We start from the raw sequence: 26,227 nt of genomic DNA, 5'->3' as shown, positions 1-26,227 counted from the left end.
TTTCTGTGTTTCTCTTCAATTTCAGTGAATGTAAATTAGCAAAATCCTTATAGATATTAAAGATAAGAATAATGACAATTACATTAATGAAGAGAACTGGCTTTGACAGACCACAGGCAAAGGGAACTTGGATTTTTGCAGAGGTCTCTTCAGTTTCAGGATCTAGTAAGAGACAGTTTAGTGGAAATAACTTGTGTCTTCTTAAACACTATATTTAATTTATTTTCCCCTCAAGAAAATATCCAATTGAGAATCCAATTTTTGTTCTTGACAACTATCAGGCAAAATTCTTTTACTCTTTTTCCTTTCAGTTTTGGGGTAAGAAGGGTGCTTGACGCCAATTTATTTCAAAGTCCTACATCATCAGAGAGGTAGTTTTATTTAGGGCACTCTAGCTAAGGTAACAGGTTCAGCATTCCTCAGGAACTGAGACAGCTGTGAAATAGTGTTTGTTGCTCAGAGTAAAAGTTACTGATGGCTTTTGAATACCAAGACCAAGGCACAAATCTTGATAATTGTAAAAAAAATTTAAAATTGCAGCTTTGTGAAAACAATATTTACTAAATTCAATTTTTAAAATGAATTCTTAATATATAAAAACTTTATATAAAAGCTATATATTAGCTGTAATTGTATACTTTTTTTCTCTTTTAGTAAAAGCTCTTCTTTATTTGTTAAACTTCTTATTTGTTCCTTCAACAAATTTTAAGTTTGGTGGGGAAATTTGTCTGGCATTTCTTCCAGAGAGCAAATCACTGAGCAGTTATTATCAAGGTACAAGAGTGCTTGATAACACAATCAAAAATCTCCATAATTCATGCTTCTCTCTTTATCTAGGAAGATATAATGATAATATGCAGTAGGTAAGTAAATTACAGAAAATTTTCTGTTTAAATCTTCATACATATTTAAAAGATAGAGATTCCTTTGCTGATAAGCCAAGCTCTGCATCAGTCTTTTTTTTTTTTGCATGATATTACTGTGATCCTGATGTTTCTAGAATATTGTTAGCCTTGTTATTCCCAATTTCCTTGATAACGAATAAGGCTATGAATGCTTTCAGTTGTTCTGCCATTGCTATCATATATAGCAGGGCTTCTATAATTAACCCAAGTAGATATGATTATAAACTTCTGTCACTTGGTTTAGTGGGTTTAGAGAGAGACATCAGCACCACTTTGTAGCTAAGTTCACAATCTTGCAGGATGTGATTTAAAAAAACAACCTCTTGTTATGAGAGGTATTAATACACTAGGAAAACTTTTCTGACATATTTTAGGTCACCATAAATAGCATCAAGAACAAATTCCCTCCCAATGATTTCCAAGGGAAAGCAGTTAATGTTTATTGCACTCTAATTATTGATATTTATTCTAAAATAATAGTCCAGTTTTTTAGAGTTTTTAAGAACTTTTAAAAATAAAAGTTTAAATTTAAAAATTTATGTTGTTTCTACTATATAAAAATACAACATTATTGTCCCTTTTCTTCTCCAAGATATACCAGACTTCTTTCAAGGGCTGAAGCTGACCATTGCTTTCAAAAAGTTTAAATTATAGAATAACATATACTGAAAATATTATGATTTCACTTTTTAAATGCAAAACATCAAATGTTTTCATTCTTATCCATTATAAGGGGCAGCTGCATTCCCATACCACTATTCTTGAGATTTCTTTTATTATATATAAACAGTGAAATACCAGGTAAAAATATCTCCCTGATGATCTAAAGAAGCAGCAGAGTTGGTTTTGCTAGAATTTGTGGGCACAGATTAAAACATATTCAGCTGCATTATCTTACATATGAAGTATTTTTTCAATATGTGTAAGACCCATGTATGTTGCATACAGATCTGCACCTGCTGGGGAAAAAAGAGAAAAAGGAAGACAAACTAAGAAAAAAAATCCTATTTGACAATATGTAATGAAAAACCCCACAGCAAACAAAACAAGCAGTTCAGAGAAGAGATACAAAATTTGTATGGCATGAAGAATGGAGGTCTCAGGAGTTAGTGCTACACAACCTTCTCAAAATCCCTAAACATCAGATTTCCACAGTTATAATATTAACATCAATTCTCTTGGGTTCTAAGTGAATAAAGGTTGCTATTCAAACATCTTTGCTTCATTAACTGCTATTGTTTTCATAGCATTATTGTTCTTTATAAGGTTTCACAGTATTCTCATTGCAGCATTATATGCTGGAACTGTGGGAAATTATTATATTTTCTGAATGAGCGCAGAAAATAATATTTTCTTTGTGTAGGACATCTCCTAGAAACCTCAGAAAAGAAAAAATAGCATGGAAAAGAATTTCCCTTAGAAAATATATTCAGTTCTGAATTTATGCTACCAGACATTTACATGAAAGAAATGATACTAGGGGAAAAAAAACGGAAATAAATGTTGCATTTTCAGTCAGGTGCTGAATAGATTTAGGAGAATTTCAGCCATGTCTGCATTCTGTATCAATTTCCATAATTAGTCTGTCACTGAATTGCTGCAGTTATTAAAGATCTATTAGAATATGGAGGTATTCTAACAACTTTGTCAGATGGTTCTTCCTATGTGTAAATTCTCCTAATGCATGAAATTAATTGAAGTATCTGAATCATCAATCAAACCCCTAATCAGCATTCTAATCAACAGAGAAGTATCTGACATGACAAATTGGGTTAATTGTCAAATACACATCAGGAAAATTAAATTATTATTGAAAAATATAATATATCGCTTTTCATAAGCATTTTTAAAGGTTAAAAACAGACTAGACCTTTTAAAACAAGTAAGAAGGAACACCTGAGATGTTGCTTGTGATCCTTGCATAGAAGTATCTCAGAACAAACCACTTCGTAATCATAGAAATATCTCAAGAAAATATTTGGTTTTATCACATCTATGAGGATCATGAACAAATTAGCTATTTATCAAATTTCAATAGAAAAGTATATTTGACTGTAAAACTATTATATTTAAATTGATAAATAGTCATCCTTCTCAATAATTTAGCCACCATATGATATATACTGACCTGTATATAAATTTCATTCAATCAATAAATACAGATTTTATTGAATTCAGTTAAAAAAAAATGCTGGCATAACTTCATTTATTAAGGCTTCACAATTGACATACAATTATTTTCTCAAAACAATTAATTACTTTTACATATATTAAGAATAAGGTTTGCTAGTAATTTCTTTTCCAGTCACTTCTAGTGTCAAATTCTATTAGACACAATTTGAATTCTTAGTTTATACTTGCTGAAAGGCCATTTGTTCATCTTCCACAGATTTTTGTTTGCATGCTCTTATAATTCTGAAAACCGACAGGCTACCAAGAAAGGTAAATACTTAAGCACCCAAGTGGCTCTGTAGACAGACATGTAGATCCTACCACGGATCTGTATTTTTGCACCACTCCTTTAATGTTGTTTAGAGTAGGAATCCAGGAATCCTATCCACACCAACGAGATTTTAGCATACAAAGTTCCTGCAATTATTTTATTAATTTTATTTATCTGACTATGCCAACAGCAGGACTTTGTCTAATAGGCTAGGAATGCCAAACAGTTCATGCTTTACACAGTGGACTACTTGCGTTGTTACTTTTTGCACATTATAAGGTTTTGAGTGAAATCATCCTTGAAGGACATACAGAATGACATTAGACACATTTTTGAGTCTGGCTAGCTTGACCAATCTAGCCCACTATTCTGCTCCTGACAGTGCAGCCAGTGAGATGGGCTTGGGAAAGTATGTGAGCTTGGCTGTGTTCTCCAATCCTTTTTCTTGGTACTTACCTCTTCAAAATCTGGGTAACTTGTGACTACTTCTCTTTCCAACTGTTTTGAATTTATCAGCCTTATATCTTAGTCCTGTTCAGACTGGCACAAATGTTCAGAGTATGGTTATCACATGCTGCCAGCATTTACTTCAACCTAGAATAGAGCTCCCAAACCTATTGATTTTAAAATATCATTTGTCAAAACTCTTACTCTTAAAACAAACAAGCGAACAAACAAAATCCCATACTTAAAATGTTGAGAAAGGGAACTGACCTTATGCTTATATGTGAAAATATAACTTGATTATTCCTCTTATTCATTTCTTGACAATCTATTGGCAATACAATCATACTCAACAATGATCCTTACATATAGAGTCCAATTATCCGCTTAGTAATTTCCGTGGATCATGCAGTTAGAATTGTTGTACACAGACTGTACAGTACCTCAACTTTCCCTTTATGTTATATTTGTCCCTTCCACAACCCTCCCTAAAGGTCAGTGGGGTCAGTCCTCATTCAGGTCAATGCATTCAGTCATTAGTATCCAGAACTGTCCTCTGGGAGGAGTTAGAAGGTGAAGGAAGTGGTTTTTTACCTCCCCATTCTCAGGTCCACCACAGAATTTTTCTTTGATATTGTTACAAAATCTACTTGGACACTCTTTTACTCACTAATTAATTGTTTACCTACTAATTGATTTTGTTAGACTGCTGCCACATACGGTTGAGTCCTTCCACTGCAGAATCAAGACCAAGTGGAAGCAAAATGACGCATTGCTATCCAAGAGGAAGTAAGATACTGCAGGATCAGTGTTATTTGAAGGACATAGCCCTCTTGATCCTCTCTGACCTTCTTCAGAAATTTTTGCAGTCATAGCTTAAAAAAGATCCACAGTCAAGACCTTGACAAGACCAGGGGACTAAATTGCTAAGTCATTCAAAAAGTTGTAGACTCTACTGATTACTAGAAACATTATATTTTCTTGGCTGCACAGTCTGGTGATTAACCTCCCTTTCTCATGGGTGCAAAGACCTGTTCAGTGTTGTCCATAGTTTAAAAGATTTCAGCTGAACTCTTGGCAACACACCATCACCTTCTTAAAATTTCCTAGTGTGTAGCAGTAACAAAGAGAAGACCACCTTTTCAGTAATATGATAGTAAGGATATTAGTCAAGAAAACAAACGGAAAGGATTTCCTTTTTTTTTTTTTTTATAATTCTCTTAAATTCCAAATTCATTAATCAAAATTTCAGGGCTTTTATCAGCACAGTCACAAAAGTTCCTTTCCCCTAATGAGAGTAGTGCTCCTGAGTGAACTGTGAAGTGAAAATCCTCATTTTCATTCTTTCCCAGTGTAAAACAAAAAAATCCACAACTTTTCTCTCGGAGTCTGGAGTGGGCATTTATAAGACCAGGAACAGAGGTAAAGAGAAGGCAAAGTCTGTGGTATGTGGGAGCACCATCAACTAGAGAAATGTGAAGCAAATGTAAACATAGAGACTGAAGGTAGATGTCAGAGATCAGACAGCTACAGAAGCTGAACTGGGTAGCACCACAGACCTTTTGGCCCCAGTACAGTGAAAGCTGAGGAAGAGATAAACTCAAGGCAAAAACCGAAGTGAAGACATCACATCTGGTTGCTCTGATCCTCTGATGCTGATGGAGGAAGGTGCAACAAGGACTTTGCTGGCAAAAGAGAAAACTAAAAGAACATTACTAGTGTAAGAAGAATAATCAGAAGACTGTGTTTCTTAAGTGGACTGGGACAAAGAGGTCTGAGTGGAAAATTTTTTATGAACATAGTGACCTGTAAATACTGGTCAGCGTCAGTCAATCCTTGCAGGTATACTGTATTTAAGACTTGGAAAAATACAGACAGTGCAGGGAAATAGCTTTGGATGGGGTGGGCAGCCTAAGAAGGTGTAAGTAAAGCGTCTGAGATCACCTAAATTTAGGCTAATAAGGGGGTTAGCTGAGTGGGCAGAAGGTGATGTAGATTGGAGGTCATTAGAGTTACATTATTAAGAAACGTGAAAGAATACAAAAGCAAAGCTGCCAGGCTTTTACAACTGCATCATGTTCTTGCAGCATTCCAAAAACCTTCCCAACTGAACAAAGTAGTTTAAAAATGCTAGAATCCTAAGATGCGGGGCATCACTGAAGATACTGTAGCAAACATTCAGAACTGTGAATAAAGTATGCTGTTTAGGGTTGGTGGGAATACACAAACAGTTCTTTCTATATTGAGGCTGCTCCACAGATACCTTTTGCTACTACGTAATTTTTTTTGCTCAGCCTGGAGAAGAAAAGACTGAGTGGAGACCTCATTGTGGTTACAACTTCCTTCTGAGGGGAAGAAGTGGGGCAGACACTGATCTCTTCTCTGTGGTTATCAGTGATTGGACCCAAGGCAATGGCGTCAAAGTGTGTCAGAAGAGGTTTAGATTTTAGATTGGATTTTAGAAAAATATTCTTCTCCCAGAGGGTGTTTGGGAACTAGAACAGGTTCTCCAGTCAAGTGATCACAGCACCAGCATTGACAGTGTTCAAGAAGCTTTCGGGAAATGCTCTCAGAGACATGCTGGAACTCTTGGGGATTGCCTTGTGCAGGGCCAGGAGTAGGATTTTGATGATTCTTACTGGTCCCTTCTAACACAAGGTATTCTACAATTCTATTCTCTCTTGCTTTTCCAGCATGGAAGGCAATATCCCCATGAAATAGTTAATAGTAGATATGTCCATACCACTTTCCAGTGCTTGCCATTTTGGTAAATTTTCCACTACTTTGAAGCTCACTCAATCAAGCTGTTTTCCATATCTCACATTTCCAACAGAAAATGTGATGCATTTACATGAAGACTCATTCCTGTTACTTGTCTCCTTCTCTAGCATTATACTCTGTAATTTTGGCCTGGAGCTACAGAAAAATGTACAAAGCCATGTGCTTCGTTAAATTCATTGGTTTCTGCCTGACACAGTGTGAATGCTGAGTTATCTTTTTGGTAGCCTATCCAAGCTGCTGATTTCATTCCACAAAGATATCTTAGCAATAAGTTCTTAGATGCTAGACTCTCACCAGACCGATGTTCCCAGGTTAGGTATCGGTGCCACGCAGTCACACCATGTCAAATATCTATAACAAAGAAAGAAATGTTCAAATAGCCAATTTAAGAAACTTCTGTGTTCCCAAAGAAGTGGGGAAGACTGAGTGCATTTCAAGGAGTGTGGAAGTATGGGATATTTTGTAGTTGCCTTTTTAGCTTGTGATCAACTTCTTTATCTGATGCTGCTGATACTGGAGACAGGAGCAAGGACCTGTGTTTGTTGTCCTAGAAATACGTGTTCCAGCAGTCACTGGTAGGGACTGTTGCCTTTTCTAGTGCAGGGTGCACCTATGTGTCATATGTGTCAGTCTTGTTCTTTAGGAAAAATTAGTGATTTCCAGGGAATTTTGTAGATGGAATAGCTACATTTGTACTGAAAGGATAACCTCCATGAAGAACCAAGGGAGGCATGCATACCAGTATTTCTAATGTTTTGACCTTTCAATATCATGAGACTACCATGAAGCTGAACCATTCTGAGTCAATGAGCCTGACATTTGAAATGTTTTCCATTATGTGAATGGAAGAACAAAATGTCCTTGGGTAAATGAATCACTGTTAAAAATAGCCACCTACAGTGGGAGATAAGTGTCACTTGGACACCTGCTTTAATGAATGAGCTTCAATTTCAAGTGCCCTAATCACTAGATGAGAATCAAGGTCTCTTTTTCTGTGATTTAATATGAAGACTCCTACTTGTATGTTCAGTGGCTCAGCTTCAAAGAAAAGGGTGATGGGCAAAGACAATCAGAATGCATCACTGCTTGGTGATTAAGTCATCCTCTTCAAATGAGAGGAGTGCAAATTCAGTCTTCTGCAAGCAGCAGGAGAACTGGAATGCCTGCCTACGGATGACAGCTGTATGAACATCAGTGTTTACAGATGTATGAACATCAGCGTTTACCAAATTATGCCATGTTGGAAAACAGGGGGATTAAGATGTCAGTAGAATGGACCCTACAAAATAAAATGTTAAAGCATTTCTTTAACTGAATGCTTAAAGTAATTTAACGCTTTTCTTTTAGTATATAGGTAATATCAGTGTAGCTAACCATACTTATAATAGCTTTTTCAAATGCTGATTATAATGCCAGTTCTTCCTGAATAAATGTTTTTACAAAAAGAAAAAGTCACCAGGAAGATTATCACTATGAAAACCTTGTTAGATACAGTTGGAAAATCATTCAATGTGTTTCAGACTCTTGTTTACACATTAAAATAGCTTGCATTTTCTAGTGTTTGAAAAGGAATCTGCTTGTAATTCATAGAAAATAGCTTTTTTAATGTTATTATAATTGCAGAAGAAATCACAGCACATGAAAAATTCAAAAGAACTATTTAGAAAGTCAAGAACATAGGGATTCAAACTTCTCTTGTTGTGCTTTTCTTCTTGCAAGAAATAATTTTATTAGTGCTGTGAAGTAATAAACAGCTGTAATCAGGAAAAAAGGCAAGAAAACAGAAATCCCAGCAAGTCCTTCCAAAAGAAAATTATTTCAATCTTTCAATGCTTAATTGCCCACTATTGGTGTTTATCTTGCTTAGGAGTATCATATTTATGTTTTAACTCAGAGCTTAGCAGGTCTCCTATACCCCTATTCATGGGGAAACTGAAACTCATCAGAGTACTATTCGGGAAATAAAAGAAAATTATTCATCTCTTCTTAACACGGTAAAGAAAATATTTTCTTATAATATAGGATATTCATTATGTGTGTCTATCTGTACATCTAAAATGTCTGTGTCTTCAAATAAGCTTTAAATTGGGCATTTGAATGACAGAAAAGTGCATTGGATGTGTTCAGAGGCAGCTATACAACAATTATAAGCTAACTCCATAATAGTTCATGTTTATTTTTTAAAATATAAAGTTAAACTTTTCAAACTGTGGAGGTCAATACATAAGAGCTAGATACTCATCTGGTGTAAAATGAAGCACCATTGATTTCTGACCTCCCATACATTTCCTAAATGGTTTAGAAAGTTTTATTCATGTTGATTTATTGAATATACCTTCATTCAAATTCACCACAACAAAAGAAAGACATTAAGCTGTTAGAGAGCATCCAAAGGAGGGCACAAGGATGGAGAAGGGCCTGGAGGGGAAGCTGTATGAGGAGCAGCTGAGGTCTCTTGGTCAGCCAGGAGAAGAGGAGACAGAGGGTAGACCTCACTGCAGTCTCCAACATGGGGCAGACTCTGATCTCTTCTGTGTGTTGAGCAGTGACAGGACTTGAGGGAAGAGCCTGAAGCTGTGTCAGGGGAGGTTTAAGCTGCGTATTAGAAAAAGTCTTCACCCAGAGGGTTCCTGGGCACTGGAATGGGCTCCCCAGGGAAGTGGTCACAGAACCAGCTTCACAGAGTTCAAGAAGATTAATCCCAAGTATTTTTCTTGACTAGGCAGGTTCATTTAGAACATAGGGTACACAAAAGAAGCATTTCTAATTTTAAAATGCAAATAAAAATATACAATTGTGTCTTAATAGGGTTATTTCAAAGTAAAATTTTGCAAATCTTTTATTTTAAAAAGCTGCTATCTTGGCAAAAGTGGGTCATTGCCTTATTTCCTACAACTCTGAAGAGATATCTGCCATTTCACCAAGACATGACTTAGGGAACTTAGCCTAAAAAATGTATCATGGAATAAAATTGCTTTTAGGTAAATGGTGAGCAGCTGCTTTCACTGAATAAATGTCAATGTTCATAATTCTGAAAATTAGTAGCTTGGAATATAGCCACTTGATCTGTGCCCTTTGAGCAAGGTACTTCTCATGAATCACTATATTCCTTTAAAAGAGAAAAAAATAATTTTCTTGAAAGCATGTGCAGCGATGTGTGGCCTTAAAGTTCGGTGTCCGGCTGGCAGAAGGGCCGCCAACACCCAACTGCAAATGTGTGAGCACCCCTCAGCGTCAGAAGGCTTCGGGCTCTGCTCACAGCAGACGGAATCGCTGCTGGCCGATGAGAGTAAAGAGTCCGGACACTCACTGGGGACTTGTCAGATTTATTGTGGAACCCTACATGTCAACCAGGGAGTGACACCCTGGCTGGTATCTAACAGGGGTCAGCCAGTGAGTGACCTCAAACAAAGGGTGCAACAGGATTATAAAGGGGAGGAGGGATCTCAGCGAGGGGTTTACAAAGGACAAATAGGGGAATGTAGGGGAATGGACTTAACATAATAGGCACTGGGGAGAAACCAATAGTTACATTATAAGGGAGGGGCCCCGAAGCCACAGCCAATCGTAACTCCCAGGTAGAAGAAGATTCTGGAAGCTTGGGAGGAGTGGGGAGTGATTGACTGGGCCCAGGGAGAAGAACAAATTCACATATAAGGAAACACAGGGGAGGGGGAATTATATAGCAGAGAGGACTGACATAAACTGGCGGGAGTAACCAAGGTAACCAAATGACAGACAATACCATGGCGGGAAGAACTGGTGAGGGCAGAACCATTACAGAAAATGGGGGAGTGATACAGAAAATAGGGGAGTAATTAAATAAACTAACAGAACACACTACAACAAGCATGGTGCTTACTCCTATGCACTGATAAAATCTAGTAATTCTCCAAATCTACCCTATTCTACTAAAACCTTCTCAGACCTTCAAAGAGACAAGTTTTGTGTGGTTTTGTTTGGTTTTATTTTTCCTTCCACCTCGACATACAAAGTGCATCTATACAAGAAAGCTTTAATTCGTAAGGAAATTCCTGACACACAAATGATTTCTTTTTTTCTGAAAAACTTTTGCTGATTACTTTTTCTGAAAAAAAGAAACCAAGAAGAAAAAGTATTATCAATTAAATTTTTATCTCTACATATGAAATGTCCTAAGTACATCATGACACTGTGAGTTGAAATAACATCAAATGTCAAGTTCTGTAGTGTTTTGGAGCTGACAAAACATCTTATTCATAGGTATGATGTTTATGTGAAGTTTAGAGAGTTTTAAACAAATTTGAAATTTTTTGCTAATTTTTTGTTCTTCAGAAACCTTGCCCTCTTTAGATAAATACAATGATTTTTTCATCATCATCATCATTTTTATATTTTAGAAAACAAAAGATAGTTTGTAATGTAACGTAAAAATGGAAAGAAAGTAGTTTCTGAGATAGTATTTTCTTTGTGCTGTGTTATTAAAAGAAACAAAATGTGCATTTCATATGGTATTTTTTACCTAAACCTTTAAACTGTAATAAATTATTGATAATAAATTATTGTTTATTTTGATGATTGTAGAATCTGATTAAATCCTTCACTTCAAATTAAAAATAAAGGTGTCACCACATTACAAACAAGTTATGGAAGCCTCTCCTTGCTGATCTCAAGAGCTTGTATGTATTTTTCCCCTACATGCCAGAATTGCTGTTGGAATGGTTTGGGATGCTTTGATTCCATTAACAACAGTAAGTTTTTTGAACTACACTGACTGCACTTCATCGGAGAAAGACAAGAATTGGCACAATCTGCAGTACAATGCACATGAGTGGAAGTGCCAAGTGGAAGCCAAGAGCAGACATGGAGTAGGCACATATCTCAGGTTAATGTTTATTGATACATATATCCCATTCTTCAACAGCATCTGACAGACATAAATATAGACGATTCTGAAATGGAGATGGACTTAGTGAGTAGATTAGGACACTCCAGGGAAGGTCAGTGCAAAGGGAAGCAGCTAAGGGATGCAGAAAGTGAAGGGATTTTTGGGCTCTCCTTCCCAAAGGGTGGTGCTGCTGCTGCTCACACAAGTAGCTAAGGGACATGTTAATTCCTAGAAGCTCTAGCAGTTTCTAACAGCCCCTGGGAGCTAATCCTACTGAAAAGGTGCTTACATCTGCTATCTTCAGCCATATTAAAATTCTTAATTTAGAGTTGGGAATTGTCAAGTACCTCTTCAGCTGGCACCAGGGAAAGCGTAGCCAGCTGGGAGCACAGCAAACAGAGGCAGCAATTTGTGCAGCAGTTGAGATGGAAGGTTTCCAAAAACTCTATTGAACATGGGAAGGCTCAACGCTGGCAGTGATGTGCCACAGGGCATGGATCCCAGCAGCAGCGGAAGCAGCTACCCCAGCACATCAGACACCTCTTGAACTCTCATTAACTTCTGCAGGGAGGACACAGCATTCCAGCACAGAGCATGGAGGTTTTGATGCCTTTCTATGAGCCTTGGGCAGGCAGAGGAGTGGCATTGCCTGAGGGACATTTGCACAAGCTGGGATGTCAGCGAGCTAAGCACTGCAGGAGGAGTCTGCACAAGTTGATTTTTAGTATGTGTCAGTGGCAGATAGAGATAATCAAATCAGGCTTAATTTTACATTATTACAAGGGAAGATGGAATAAAATCAAATAAATTCTCAAGATTTTAATTAGTCAGATTTTTGTATTTTTTTAGTCAGTAGGACATTTAATCCAAATATAAAAGTGTGGCTGAAATTACTTTTCTTTGTGTTTGTTTTCAATTTCATTGGACATACCTATCTGAAGATTCCAAAACCGTAAATCAGTTAATGAAACCTTATGTTTGTTTTTATTGTATACCAAAGAGTTATGGCAATAACAGATACATCATCTGCTGGAAGCATCAAAAAAAAAAAAAAAGAAAAACCAAAACAACAAAAACCTCAACTCAAACAAACCTCCAACCAAACAAAAAACAAGAACACCAAAAAAAAAACAAAACCAAAAACCCCAAACACCAAAACAAAACAGAAAAAAATCCCTAGAAACAAACAAAAACCCCTAAACCAACACTGAAACACTCCCTCCAGTTTTCCTAGAAATAAAAGCACTTCTGCTGTGACAATTGGTATCTATATTTTTTGTGTGTAGAACATCTTCTGGGATATAAACTTACCTGAAAATCTCCTTTCACTTGTTTTAGTTCTCATCTGAAGGGAAAAAAAAAAGAGGAAGAAGAAGAACAAAGAAGAAACAAAATTTTGCCTTACATGAAATGAAAATTTCACCATCTGTACTAACAGAACATATGAAACAGCATCTGCTAAAATTAACTAAGCATAGATAGAGAAATTGACAGATCTAGACAACTCATGCTCAAGACTCTCAAGGGAAGTAGCGAATTACTGTGATAGTAACACAATTGGTTTTACCATCTGAACTATAAATTTCTTATGATGAACTGAATAGTTGAATTATCTCCAAACCACTATTTTTATTTTTTAATAACTCAGAAGGAAACTAGAGACTTTTTAAAGCCTCAGAGGACTAAAAACAGTGGCAGTATTTCAATTACAATGCAGAAAAGGCCCAGAGAGCTACAGGCTGTTTAGGCACATGTTTATCTTTGACAAAATAACTGATTTGTAGCTATCAAAGAAGAATCAGAAATAAAATCTCAGCAAAAAGGTCAGGCTTTATATTTTGAACCCCCTGTTTCCAGATGGGGAGGAGCTGCCCAGATTTGATACCAGCAGGCTTCTTCTATCCTTGGAATATATGACTTTATATGCATTCTTTTTATCCCTGTTCTGTAGGGCTGTGTGTATTGTCCTTACTTTTTTCATAATTTTTCATAATCACAACATATATGACTGGAGACCAAAGGGATTATAATATTTGGGGACAATCTCTTAGACCCAGGAAGAGTGGGTTAGTACAACGATTTTTCCTTTTTATTTTTTTCCCAGTACAAAACATGTATTATCTAATGTAAGGGAGGAAAAAAAAAAAAGCTGAGTTAATTTACTGAATTCCTTGAGAATTTTTTGTCTTGGAAAAACACTGAAATACAGAAAAGAGATAAAAGAAATCTCAGCAGTCATCTATTTAAAAAGAAATATATTGAAAGCACTAAATAAAGGAAGGCCAGGTACATCTCTGTCCTCACATCTCATCTCTGTGGAGGATCAATTCACAGTGTGTAGACTTGATTACTTTTAAAATGTTGAATTTAGCCTGCTGCTGGACCATATGTGGTGAATTAATTATTTCTGTGATTTTTTTTCTTGGACAAGAATCTGATGTAAAAGAGGATTCCATTGCTTGATTATTAGAGAGCTTTTTTTATATGTAATTGAACACATGGTATGCATGTTGCTTTCATTGCATGATGACCTTTAAAAGTTTCTAAATATGCAAACCTTCTGAACAAATACCAAACCTGCCATCCTTAGGATCCAAAAGAGCACTGGAAGAAAGTTGTGCAACAGTTTTAATTTGGTTATTAACATGAGTTTTCTTCATTAGAGTATTTAAATACCAGGACTTAAACAACTTCTTAGCTTCATACATATGCTGTGGATGTTTTTTGTTAAAATATAAAAAATGCCTCATTTGCTGTCCTAAGGCTTCACCCTTTTATACTACAGTTTTAATATAGACACATACACAGTTGATTCCACACAAGACAATCGTATGTTACCACTAGGTACTGCTTTAAAAAAAAAAAAAAAAAAAGAAAAAAGAGAAAAATTTAAATACATTCCACCACAAAATACCGCTATGCTGAAGATAAAAGCACTCAGGCAACAGTCTCATTGTTAGAGAAGTGATTTTTTTGTAAGTCAGATGAGCAGAAAGGGCCAGGCCAGGCTGCCCTAGACATATCCATGCAGAGCAAGACCAAAAAACCTTTGTCCTTGTACAGTCAGTAGGAAGCCTGTGGCCTGCTGTGAGCAATGACAATACCAAGATACAGAGCCACAAGTGCAGGATTCTTTCAGTCTTCAAATGCAAGTGAAGTTCTCCAAATGAAACTGTAAATACAGTGAATAAAGACATTCTTGTTTACTTACCCCATGTGGTTTCCCACATAGTTTTTCTATGAATAACAATGCTACTGTGGATTTTGGACCAGTTTTGTCATTTTCTTTTACTTCCAGGTAATTTATATGTATTTTTCATCAAATCAGTTTATCTATATCTCAACTTTCTGTAGTTATCTATTCTCATTAGAATAGAAAATGCATAGCTGATTTAACTGAATACTCATTTCTAAATTTTTCAATATTATTTTCTAACTTTTCAAAATAATTCTAAATTCCAATTCAAAATAATTCTGAATTCCAATATCTCTCTTATTTCCTTCATATGGCATACTAGTTTCTAAAGACTGAAATGCAGACATTTTATCGCTAAAATATTATGTGAATGAAGCAAAATGACCTGTGTCATAATGGAGGTCAGATCAGATGATTTAAAATCCCTTCAGGCTTTTAAACCAAGGAAATCTCTATAAAATATATGAAGTTTCAAAGATATTTCACCATGTTAAATGATTTCCACAGCAGCTTGCACGAAGATAAGCAAATAGTGCTCTCCTGAAACCTGAAATCTAAATTTCCTTATCTGTCACCATATATTACAGCTTAGTTGTGTTTACACAAAGATATACATCTAACAGTTTGTGCTATGTCTTATCTTACAATTACAATACTTTTGAGATTAATAAATTCTCTCTTGAAGTTCTCATAGATCTACAGGCTGTTATTCAATACTTAGTCCAGCCCCCAATAGTGCATTTTCTAATAGTGTATTAAAATGGGAAATGATACATTGAAGTTTGTGTTTTATAAGGCATTGTTACACAAGTACATTTCAAGTTAATATGATTAATAGCTGTAATATCTGTAATAACTGCAATAAAGAAGTCTTGCTAGCAAATAGGAGATATTAGCGTGAGATATTAGAGAATTCTCCCTATGCTGCCTAATAAAGGAAACACATACATTTAAAATGCCTCTGCATTTGACTCGGAAATTGGAGAAAAAAAAAAAAGACAACCAAACAACGCACATCAATGCATCTCCTCTGCTATATTCCTACACCTGTCATTCAGGTAATCTTGATCTCATTTTTTTCCTGTGTTCGACATAATGAAGAATTAATTGAAATCACAACCACAGACTATTAAAAATTATGTAGATGGAAAAAGGTTGCATCCTAGAATACCAAGTACACGGTCCCTCTACAAAATTATGCAGACTGAACACTGAGAAAAGTAGCTGAAAATTAAATTTGAGAAATCAAAAAAGTGCAGAGACAATTCACAGTGAAGAAACCAAACAATGACTTAAAATATAGATATAAAGCATATACCATAAAGAAATATTTTGTAATCTTTTGCATTTAGCTAAAAATAAATAAGCCCTGCTCAAATCACTTTAATTATGAGAAAGAGGTCAAAATTAGAGGAAGCCTTGAAAAAAACCCAGCATTAGGAAATACTACTGGAAAAGAAAATGTCTCTAAGGGAGGTTTTGTTGTTTCTTTTTGCTTTCTTTCCTTCTACCTTTCTTTTAAAAGAAATATTTTTTAAAAAATCATAGAACTGTTGGAAGGGGCCATGAAGGACTATCTGGTCCATCTCTTTTTTTTTTTTTTGTTTTTTTTTGAAAAGGAAGCCTAGACAAGATTATCTTTTTTGAAGACTTCTTTCTTAAAACCTTCAGGGATGGGGACTCTACCTAATCAGTGAGGAGGTTGTTTTCAGTATAAAAAAATTTCTTTCTTGGATCAAGATGAAATGCTTCCCTGAAATACATCTCATGTCCATTTCCATTTGCCTCCTCCAAGCTGATTCTTGTGAAGAGAGAGCCTTCATGCTCTTTGTAGCCGCCCTATTTCTAATTCTCTTTGATTTTTCAAAAAGAGAATGACTACTTAAACCAGCAGTTTGAGGCCACAAAGTGTTATACTCTATCTGTTTTACAGAAATTTTCCTCTGTGCCTTTTCTGCATTTTGCATTCTCATTTGATTAGAACATGAATAATTTGAAATAATTTTTGATGAAATATGTTGTGTATGTACACAGAGTCATATAATGATTTGGGTTCGAAGGGACCTTAAAGATCACCTCTGTGCAACCCCCACTGCTGTGGGCAGGGAACCTTCCATCAGTCCAGGTTTCTCAGAAGCCCATCCAACCTGGTCTTTAGCAGCTCCGGGGATGAGGAGTCCTGCTCTGAATAACCTGTTTCAGTCTCACATGTCTCACCACCCTTTTGGTAAAGATCTTCTTCCTAATATCTGATCTAAACCTATTCCCCTCCAGTTTCAGGCCATTCCTCCTTGTCCTGGCACCACATGCCTTTGTTAAAAGTCCCTCTCCAGTTCTCTTGTAAGACCCCTTTAAGTACTGTGAGGCTGCTGTGAGGTTCCCCTTACAGTACAGTACTTGACACAAGGGGTTTAGATGACATTTAAACCAACAGAATTAATACCAAGATGATAAGGTAGACTAAGAAATATGAAAATACTACAAGAAGGTAACTATTTTCATGGCATGTTTTCAGCTTGAGGCAATATCAACTACGGGTTACCTGAAATAAAATTTAATTTAGTTTTACATACTCATGAGCAAAGACAAGAAAGTCTCAAAAGTGCTTCAGTGAAGGTGGTCATAGCCATGTTTCCTCTGCTGCCAAAAGCTAGATGTGGTTGCCACTGCTTTTTACATTTATAGAGCAAAAATAACTCCTGGGGATGTTTTGCTCCCTGTAAGAATTATGTGCAAGGCTGAGATGATAGGATGTAAACTAAATTATAATTTATCTTGTTTTATGTGTTCTAAAATATAAGAAAGCCAAATGAGCTAAATGCTGAACTAATTTACAATTACCTCTCAGTGGGTACTGAATCTGGTCCATAGTGCATAAACACTGGATAAAATGAGAGAACACAAATTAATAAATAGTGCACTGCTTAAAGCATCAGAAAATAGTCCTTCCTAAAGACTAATTACAAATTAAAAGATGCCTATCAAATTAAGCATGCTTCAGGCAAGCAGAAATGGAATAGATTATAAATAAAAGAATTAATACTACATCTTCTTCTCACTTTAAAACACTAATTACAAATTATTCTGAAGATATGACAGCAAATCTTTTCCTGTTTTATTATCCCTCTGCACCAGGGAGCAGATAGAGCAAAAGAGCACTTGCCTACAGAGCAGAAAATGTTTCTCTTGAATCGTCTCATGTAGCACTAATTTAGTAACATATCCAAGTTGGTTTTGAATTGTATTTGATGGAGTTTGGAGTTGTCTGGAGTTTGTTTCTAAAACTATGGAAAAACAGAGCTGAAATGTCCTGCTATTGCCTTATCTCAGGAATTCCAGTGCCAGGTGAGCCTCTTTCAAGGAAGATGTCTTCTACAGCATTCTGCCCCCTTTGTAAAAAGCTCTTTTGAAAATTGTTAAGGAAATACTTTACCAGTAACTTTTTCCTAGTATCTAATATTTTGGTGAAAAAGTTTTTTTTTTTTTTTTTCCCTAAATAAACAGGAAGTTTGCTATCTTCATCTTTCTAATAATCCATATTTTGAAGATTGGCATCTCTCTGTTCATCTCAAGGTTAAAAAAATACAATTACTTTCAGTCTTTGGTAATTCTGATGGTTCTCTGGGATCCTGCATTTTATCCACAACAATAAGGAAATGTAAAGCTGAAAACAAAAAGCCATATTCTGTCCATAGCCTTACCAAAGCTGAACAAGTCAATGAATTATTGTCTTTGATGTTTATATTGCAGCATATCATTCTTTCTCTTTCTCTTTCTCTTTCTCTTTCTCTTTCTCTCTTTCTCTTTCTCTTTCTCTTTCTCTTTCTCTTTCTCTCTTTCTTCTTTTCTTTTCTTTTTTCTTTTCTTTTCTTTTCTTTTCTTTTCTTTTCTTTTCTTTTCTTTTCTTTTCTTTTCTTTTCTTTTCTTTTCTTTTCTTTTCTTTTCTTTTCTTTTCTTTTCTTTTCTTTTCTTTTCTTTTTTCTTTTCTTTTCCAAATCTTTAATTACTATTTTCTAAATAATGTTTTAAAATAGCAGTTTTTCCTTACCTAATATTTGCAAAAATTCTTACTCTGTCATAAAAGTTAATTTGAAGGTTGAGCACAGTTTAATCTTCTAAAATTTATATTTGCTATTACCTTTTTCTTTAATAATTTCAACTCCCTGAGTGCTTAAAAATAGTAATGGCTTTGAAAGTCACCTAAATATGTAGATGGAGCAGAATTCCAGCAGAGAATCATAAAATACATGAAATTCACTGTCACTTAAAACTCATTTATTTCCTTGCATCTTCCTCCCCCGTTTTTTCCAAGTGTAAAATTGCTCTCACAAGGTTGACCAGCCTTTTGGCAAAAGTGCACTTGTCCCAGTGCCTCAGGTTGTGGGATCCCAGGATTTGAATCCTGGGATGCAGGGCCCCCGGGACCACCCTTGGGGGGCCCAGGAGTCCTGGAATGTTGCCAGAAGTGTCTGGTGGCAAGACTTTGACCCTACACGGGAGACGACACCTTTATGAAGATAAGAGGGCTTCACCAGGGTGAAGGGTGGAAAGATTAACTAATTAGAGGGTAAGAAACAGAGTTTAAGATTTATGTACAGGGGGGTTTAGAAGAGCAAGATGGAGGAATTGGGGTGTGTCCTGCCCTCCTTCTTCTTCCTCCTCTCCTCCATCTTCTTTGGTGATGGTGGCACCTTTCTATTGGTTATTACTAAGAGTACACCGGGTTATAAGAATAGATGGTATTGGGGAAAAATGATAAATATTGTATACGTAACTAGGAGTATAAAGATACGTGGCGGTCCGTGGGACGGCAGAGTGTGCCCATGGCTGACTGCTGTGCGGATCTCTGTTGGGCTGAAAGAACATCTTTTAGATAAACAATTAATAAACATAAAACCAGAAAGAAGAACTGAAGCCTCTTCTTGTCCTTTGATACGCGGGCTGCGTCAAGGCCACCTCCGGGCCACCTCCGGGCCTCCCAGGCCCTTCAAACAGCCGAGATAAATCCGGCACAGGTGAATTATGATTTTTTTCCTAGAAGCACTCAATTTTCAAAAGGGGTTTGATTGTAAGAAATTTCAAATGTCCCTTGTCAAAATAAGCTTGTAATCTGTTTTTGACTCACAGGATGCAACTATACCTCCTCAAGCCCATTCTCTTACTAGCAGGATCAAAGAGAAAACTATTTGGGACCCCATGCTATCAAATCTCACTCCTAGAATCAAGTAGGTTTGCTTGACACTTTCAGAAATTCTCTTTAAAAATCCACCTATGTTTTTAAAAATTCACCTCTATTTCAAAAATGTTATGCTGATTGAGGTGGCTGTATTAAAACTGCCCTGAAAGACACACAAAATCTCCATTTCCCACAGGCTGTCCAAGGCATCAGTTGAGAGAAGGGAGGCAGAAATAAATAAATAGAAGAATGATTTGACAGGTACTAAAAACAACAGCAGCAGCAGGTGTCACATTAAGAATTAACTTAGAATATTTTCAGTGTTCAGTTTCTGCAAAGAATGTGTCATTTTAGCTAGAGCTCTACAAATGAAAAAGCTTTCCTTGGCACAAAAGGAGCAATATCTGGGTAGATTCACTTTCACATTCTGCATGCTGCAATATCTGCAAGAACAAGACAGTGAGGTATTATTTTAGGCAGCAATTGAGAACCATCCCTCTGCAACCCCCTGTTAAAATCAGATCTTTTTTTCCCAGAAGACAGACAGTTCAATCAACCATTGCAGCTTAAACACAATCCACATCATGTCTCTGCCTATGTAAGATGAATGTGGAAAAAGTGCTAAGGGCAGTAAGCATCTGTTATAAAAATGAGCTATATAAGCACACACATGTCATGCCATCAGCCAGAGAAGGAAAATATTTGAAGTAACTGTCACTCCTTTAAGGACAATGAGCCTGCTTATCTACTACCTCAAAACTTAGAGAAATGTTACTGACAATGAAAAATGGTTCCGTTTATGTGGGATAGCATTTTATGGCTGCTTAATGGATAGCAAAGAAGTGAAGAAAAATGTATAAACTCATATTATTGAGAAGATACTTAACAGAAAAAATCAGGAAAGATTTAATCTTAAAACACACAGTTGACCCTTAATTTTCTCGTCTTTTGTCCTGGTCTGTGTTCTACTCCACTTCTCCCAAAAGATTGGCACTTTCTGATATCAGAACTAAAGCTGTAAAACCAATCTGTCCTACTGAGCAGGTTTCATTTTCACAGTTAAATGTGGAATCTGTCTAATTTTAGACATTCAGGTGCTGGAATGTGCTCACAGCTCTTCTTGTAATCAGTGGGAAGAGATAGGTATTGTTAATGCCATTCACCAGATAATGGAAGAGACTGAAGGAGTAAAAAAAAAAAAAAAAAAAAGAATCTCCAAAGTTTCAGCTGCTTTTTTCACCACTAACTGAAGAGGAAATGTAGAAAAGCAAAAGCAATGGTCTTTAAGCCAGGGTTTTTAACTAAATGTGGTTAAATTTTTCTCACTGTAAATGGCCAACTCTTTTTTGCATTCACTAAAGTGTAAGTGCAAAAGGACTTTGGATGTGAACTTGTGAGTGGCTCTTAACAACAGAGGATCCACAAACCCCCAATCCCCAATCCTTAGCTCTTGATTTTTTTTTTTATTTGTTCGAGTCCAGCCTTTAAAACCTGCCCATCCTTCTTGCCTTTTTATAAACTGCACTAATCTAAATAAATGTGTTATTTTTCCATTGATGCTTACAAGATCTAACAGCAGCAGAAATATATACTGGAGTAGCATAAAGGATAGGATTTTTTTTCATGTACATATGTTGTCATCCCAACTGCAATGTAAATTTCTCTGAGGGTGAAGGGCATTGTGCCCTAAATGGAAATCTCCCTCAAACTCTTCCTTTCCTTAAACTCAAAAGATGTCTATGCTTGGTTTCAGGTTTCCTTAATATAAATGCTTATTCATAGTAACAGGAAAAATCCATAAAATATGAATTGCTCTTAAATTACAAAATTATTAACCACTTCAAAACAAACATGGTGCTATCCCATGCCTTAAATGATGCACACCTATAAAGATCAAGTGCTTTCTAAGTTACTAAATGGAAAATTAATCCTGAAGATGCTAGACAGGGTCTTCAACCTATGGAAAATTATAAGGTTTCATTGAAGGAAACAAGGCGAAGCAGTATTTTAATCTTCTGAAAATCTGATGCCAGTTACCATTTATCTACACCACACAGATGTATCATGTTGAGTTAGTATGATAACAGATATGTTTTTGTTGATTTCTGTTGCACGTTTTTGTACAAAACACTATATTAAATGCAAGATTCTTCAATAGTCTTTTAGTAGGTAACTTACTAAATGCCCCTATATTTAAAGTCCCTAATTCTGATGGGACTTACACTTTTTATAAGGATATTCATTTTGCCTTACTGCAGTGCTTTACCTAGACTAGGTGAAGATGCTATCAAGTAACTTTACTTTTTTGGTAATCTGTTCTCTTGAATTGTTAAGCATGAGTAATTAAAATAAAGGGCATCACACTGCAAGTGGCATACCTCCAACCTTGACCACTGAGATGCTGAGACAGATGCAGAGATCTGCTGAGACAATGCCACTAGCCAAAAAGTGATTTGGCTAGAGCCTAAATGGAATGCATGCTGATATAAAATTTTATATATTGATAAAATATTATATCTACCTTTGGCAACTAATCATACAAGACAGCTTAAGTAAGAATTAATATATTACAATGAAAATATACAGTAGGGAAAAGTAACACACATTTTTATTTTAAGTCAAACCAGGAACCTTTTTATTGAGTTATTAATGACACATGATTAACCAGCATTCAGGAATTATAGTTTCAGGATCAATAGCAGCAAAAAAGCAGATGAAGCATAACATTGACACTGGACAAATAACTCCAACAATGTTCTAACCACCCTTCTACAGCTATTCTCAAGAAGGTCTCTCTTCAACACATACACAGCTACAAGCTCAGTTTCCCTCTCCAGCCATGTGGGTTGGGGGTTGGTGTCCCAGCTTTGTGTAACTTCCTTGTCCAAACCCCAAGGACTGTGGTCCCATGAATGCTTCCTATACACTTCCAGAAAGTGCAGGCTTCTCCTTGCACCCCATGGGAGATTCTGCCTCCCAGACTGGTCAGGGCAGGTGTGCCTTGGGGAAATTACAATCGGGAGCCACCCCACTGCTTCCTCTCACCACCTGTCCCCATTTTCCCAAATGTTTTATTCTTACTATACTTTTTTAAAGATCTGTCTTTTTTTTATTATTTTTAATTTGCCTTCTTAGTTTATTCCTGCTGAAGGTCATCTTCTTCAGGACTATCAATTTTGGGCAAATGCTCTCTCTGCTCTCTTAGAGTTTTGGCCATCCTTCATTGCGGAAGGGGGCATATGTGGCCCGAAGTTTAGAGTCCGGCTAGCTGAGGGCGAAAGGCCGACGCCCCTCTGCAATTCCTGGCCAGCACCCTTCAGCGTCTGATGGCCTCGGGCTGTGCTGGCTGCGGACTGGCTTACACCGCTGGTATAGGGGAGGAACGGAGCTGACCATTTCCCGGGGGTTAAACATCGGTTTATTGAAGGTGTTGCGGGATCCAACCGCGGGGAAACCAACCGGGAAAAAGTTTTTCCATGGGGGGGGTGAAACAGGATTATAAAGGAGGGGGGTGGGTACAGGCGGAACCAATCGGGAAAGGTGAGGGGATGAACTTCACAGAACTGACACTCCATGGAGACCAATAATCAAAAGGTAAAGGAGGTGTCCTGGGACCCCAGCCAGCCACCATCTCCAGAGAGGAGAAGGTTCTCGAAACCTGGGAGGAGAAAGGGAGTGATTGACTGGACCCAGGGAGGAAACAACTTTCACTTATAAGGGAAACCAGGGGAGGAGCAATTACATATCGGCAACTATGAATAGCGGTTACTATAGCAACTTAGCTGACAGGCTAGCAGTGGCGGGAAAAACTGGGGGAACGAAACCATTTTACACATAATAGGGGAGAACAATACATAAATTGGGGGAATAACACAAGAAACTTAACAACACACTACAACATCTCATCACACACTGTTTACATTTTCATTCTCTTTATCAGCAGTTCCCATCCTGGCCATATTACTAGGAGAAAGCTGTGTAGGGACCTTCTGCATTTTTTTTCTTCACACTTAGTATCTCTTTCATTTTTTTTTCTCTCCTCTAATTATTGTATTTCATAGTTTTTTACCTTAATGATTTTTGCTTCATACATGCTTACGATATCATATTTTTCATTTTCCACACGCACAGTTTTTACTTGTTTAAAATGTCATGTTATCAGTAAATGTGCCACATCTCTGGTTTGCCATGGCTCAGAGATTGTTGTAGACAGGATTGAGAAAAGTAGATATATAGTAAAAGATGATGAATGATTCCTCATAGCCAGTCTGGATTCAAAAGTATAAGATAGGATAAATCCATGGAAAAAGATACCTAAATATCAAGAGAATTTATTGAAACTTCTAGGAGTGGCACAGTGTCAAGCTGCAGCAGCCAGAAATTTATCTGTGCTATAAGTTTCAAGTACATGACTCCAACCTATAAAGCTTACTGGATGAAACTGTTACACATACTCGGATATACCTGAGTTATTGTGTACAATTTTCTAATCTGAAGAAGAAAAATTCTTGCTTTGTCTGATTCACACATACATATTTTATATGTAAAAGATTGCAATTTATAACATAATCATATCATCTACGTGTTTTCTGTTGCATTTTCTGGTCTCCTTTATATTCTTGTCATTTTAGTTTCATCAGTAAATTGTTTTCTTATGATGGTAAAAGGTCACGTTGACAGACTGACAGAATGATGGAGAGAAAGTATCCTTATTACTATTTAGTCTGTTCTGCTGCTTAGTTCGGGGTATAGATTTGTGCAAAATAACCTATGTATTGAGCTCTTTACTTATCTTTCAATATGGTGTATTTTAGAAAATTTCCAGTCTTGATTTGAAGAATCAAGAGATCATTACAGATTGCTGCCAAGAAAACCCATTAAACCAACAATATTTACTTCTCAAAACTTCCCTGTTACTTTTTTTTTTTTAATTGCCTACACAACACACAAAGAAATTATAGATTTTTTTTTGTCATAAGTCTTTATTACAAGCAAAAATATCTAGTCAATTCTAGGGGGGAAAAAAGAGTTTTGGCAATTTCCCACATCGCTAGACCAGGAGATGATGGTCACTTGGGAAGTATGTAAAATTGAAATGAGTGACAGAGAGGGAAAATTAAGTCCAAATTCAAAGGCAAAGTCCTAAATCCTAGTAAAGACCTACTGGGAATTATATTTTTACTGCTACTCATACATGCAGCCATATACGTATTCAATTCATGTGACATAATTAAACTCTCAGAGACTGTGATGATGACTGAACTCTAATTTGATTTGTAACAAGTTAAATTAATTTTCCTCAAGTCAAGTCTGTTTTCACCATGATGGTAATTAGAGAGTGACCTCTGCCTGTGCTTGCCTCAACCCAAAAGGCTTTCATTACATTTTTTTCTACTTGGTCTAGCTGAAGAGGAGGTGTGATAAAATGGCTTTGGTGGGAGTCTGGTGTGCAGCCAGGGTCAACACACCACATCCCCTCCAAAGTAGAGTTTTGGCAGTGCTGTAAGGTAAGTTAACAAGTTTTATAACAGACAGTTGTGTATTAAGCCACGTCATTATTCTCAGCAAACACAGGATTTTGGCAGACTCTATTTTACTAACTTTTATTAGATTTAAATACTAAAATAATTTTATGTATGTGTAATGGTATGCTAATTCTTGATGATTAGCTTAGGAAAGAAATTTGGTGCTTCAGGTAAAGTCATTTAATTTTGAGAGCTTACAGACAGCATCAGTTCTAGTAATTTTACAGAAACATTTGAAATAAAATATCAAATAAAGTACCTTTTCTGCAAAATAGTTATTAAGATGTGAATAATAACAACCAAAAAATCACACAGAGTGGGGAAAAAAGTCTTCATAACACATATTTATGTGACAGAGTATATTATTGTCTTGCTCAGCTGCAGTTGTCAGCAACAGTTCTGCTCTTGACAAAAATACTTATGGCAATATTCCTAGTGGATGATTTGCCATGATGATCCATTTTCACTTTTTTCCCCTCTTTTTTTTGTGTCTGACAAACTGCAAATTTGTGGAAAATATGGTGAAGGACAAGTACAATCTAGGAGTTGTAACATAGAACTACAAATGCTGAAGTATCTGTTCCTTTTTAGGGGATGATGTTCAGATGGTTTTTCCTAATCCAGTCTGTGTGTTGATACCTTATGTATAAACTTAGGATAATAATATTTATAATTTTCATGGATCACTATCAACCTGTAATTAGCCCATGCAGTTATCCTTTTTGAGAAAGAAGAAGCTGCTGGAGTATGAAACTTGGTTTAATGATATATGTTAATTCTTATAAACTATAGTTCAGCAGTTTACAATTTAGTAAACTAGATGCTTAAAAGAAACCCTGACCAAAAAAACTACTCAACAAAACCTTGATTAATTTGAAATACTGGACCTG

General features: G+C 36.3%; 1 long non-coding RNA gene across 2 annotated transcripts in view; it reads right to left on the bottom strand.

Moving 5' to 3' along the window:
* Positions 1 to 12,748: 12,748 nt before the first annotated feature.
* Positions 12,749 to 26,227, bottom strand: part of LOC113459343 (uncharacterized) — a 131,940-nt gene continuing 118,461 nt past the window's right edge. For both annotated transcript variants that reach the window (XR_003380493.2, XR_012579275.1), the window contains one exon: positions 12,749 to 12,785. This is a non-coding gene — a long non-coding RNA (uncharacterized LOC113459343). The remainder of the gene's footprint in view (positions 12,786 to 26,227) is intronic.

This window comes from Zonotrichia albicollis, chromosome 2, assembly GCF_047830755.1.
Source record: "Zonotrichia albicollis isolate bZonAlb1 chromosome 2, bZonAlb1.hap1, whole genome shotgun sequence".
Classification (NCBI taxonomy): Eukaryota; Metazoa; Chordata; class Aves; order Passeriformes; family Passerellidae; genus Zonotrichia; species Zonotrichia albicollis.
This window is presented reverse-complemented; position numbering and strand designations above follow the sequence as displayed.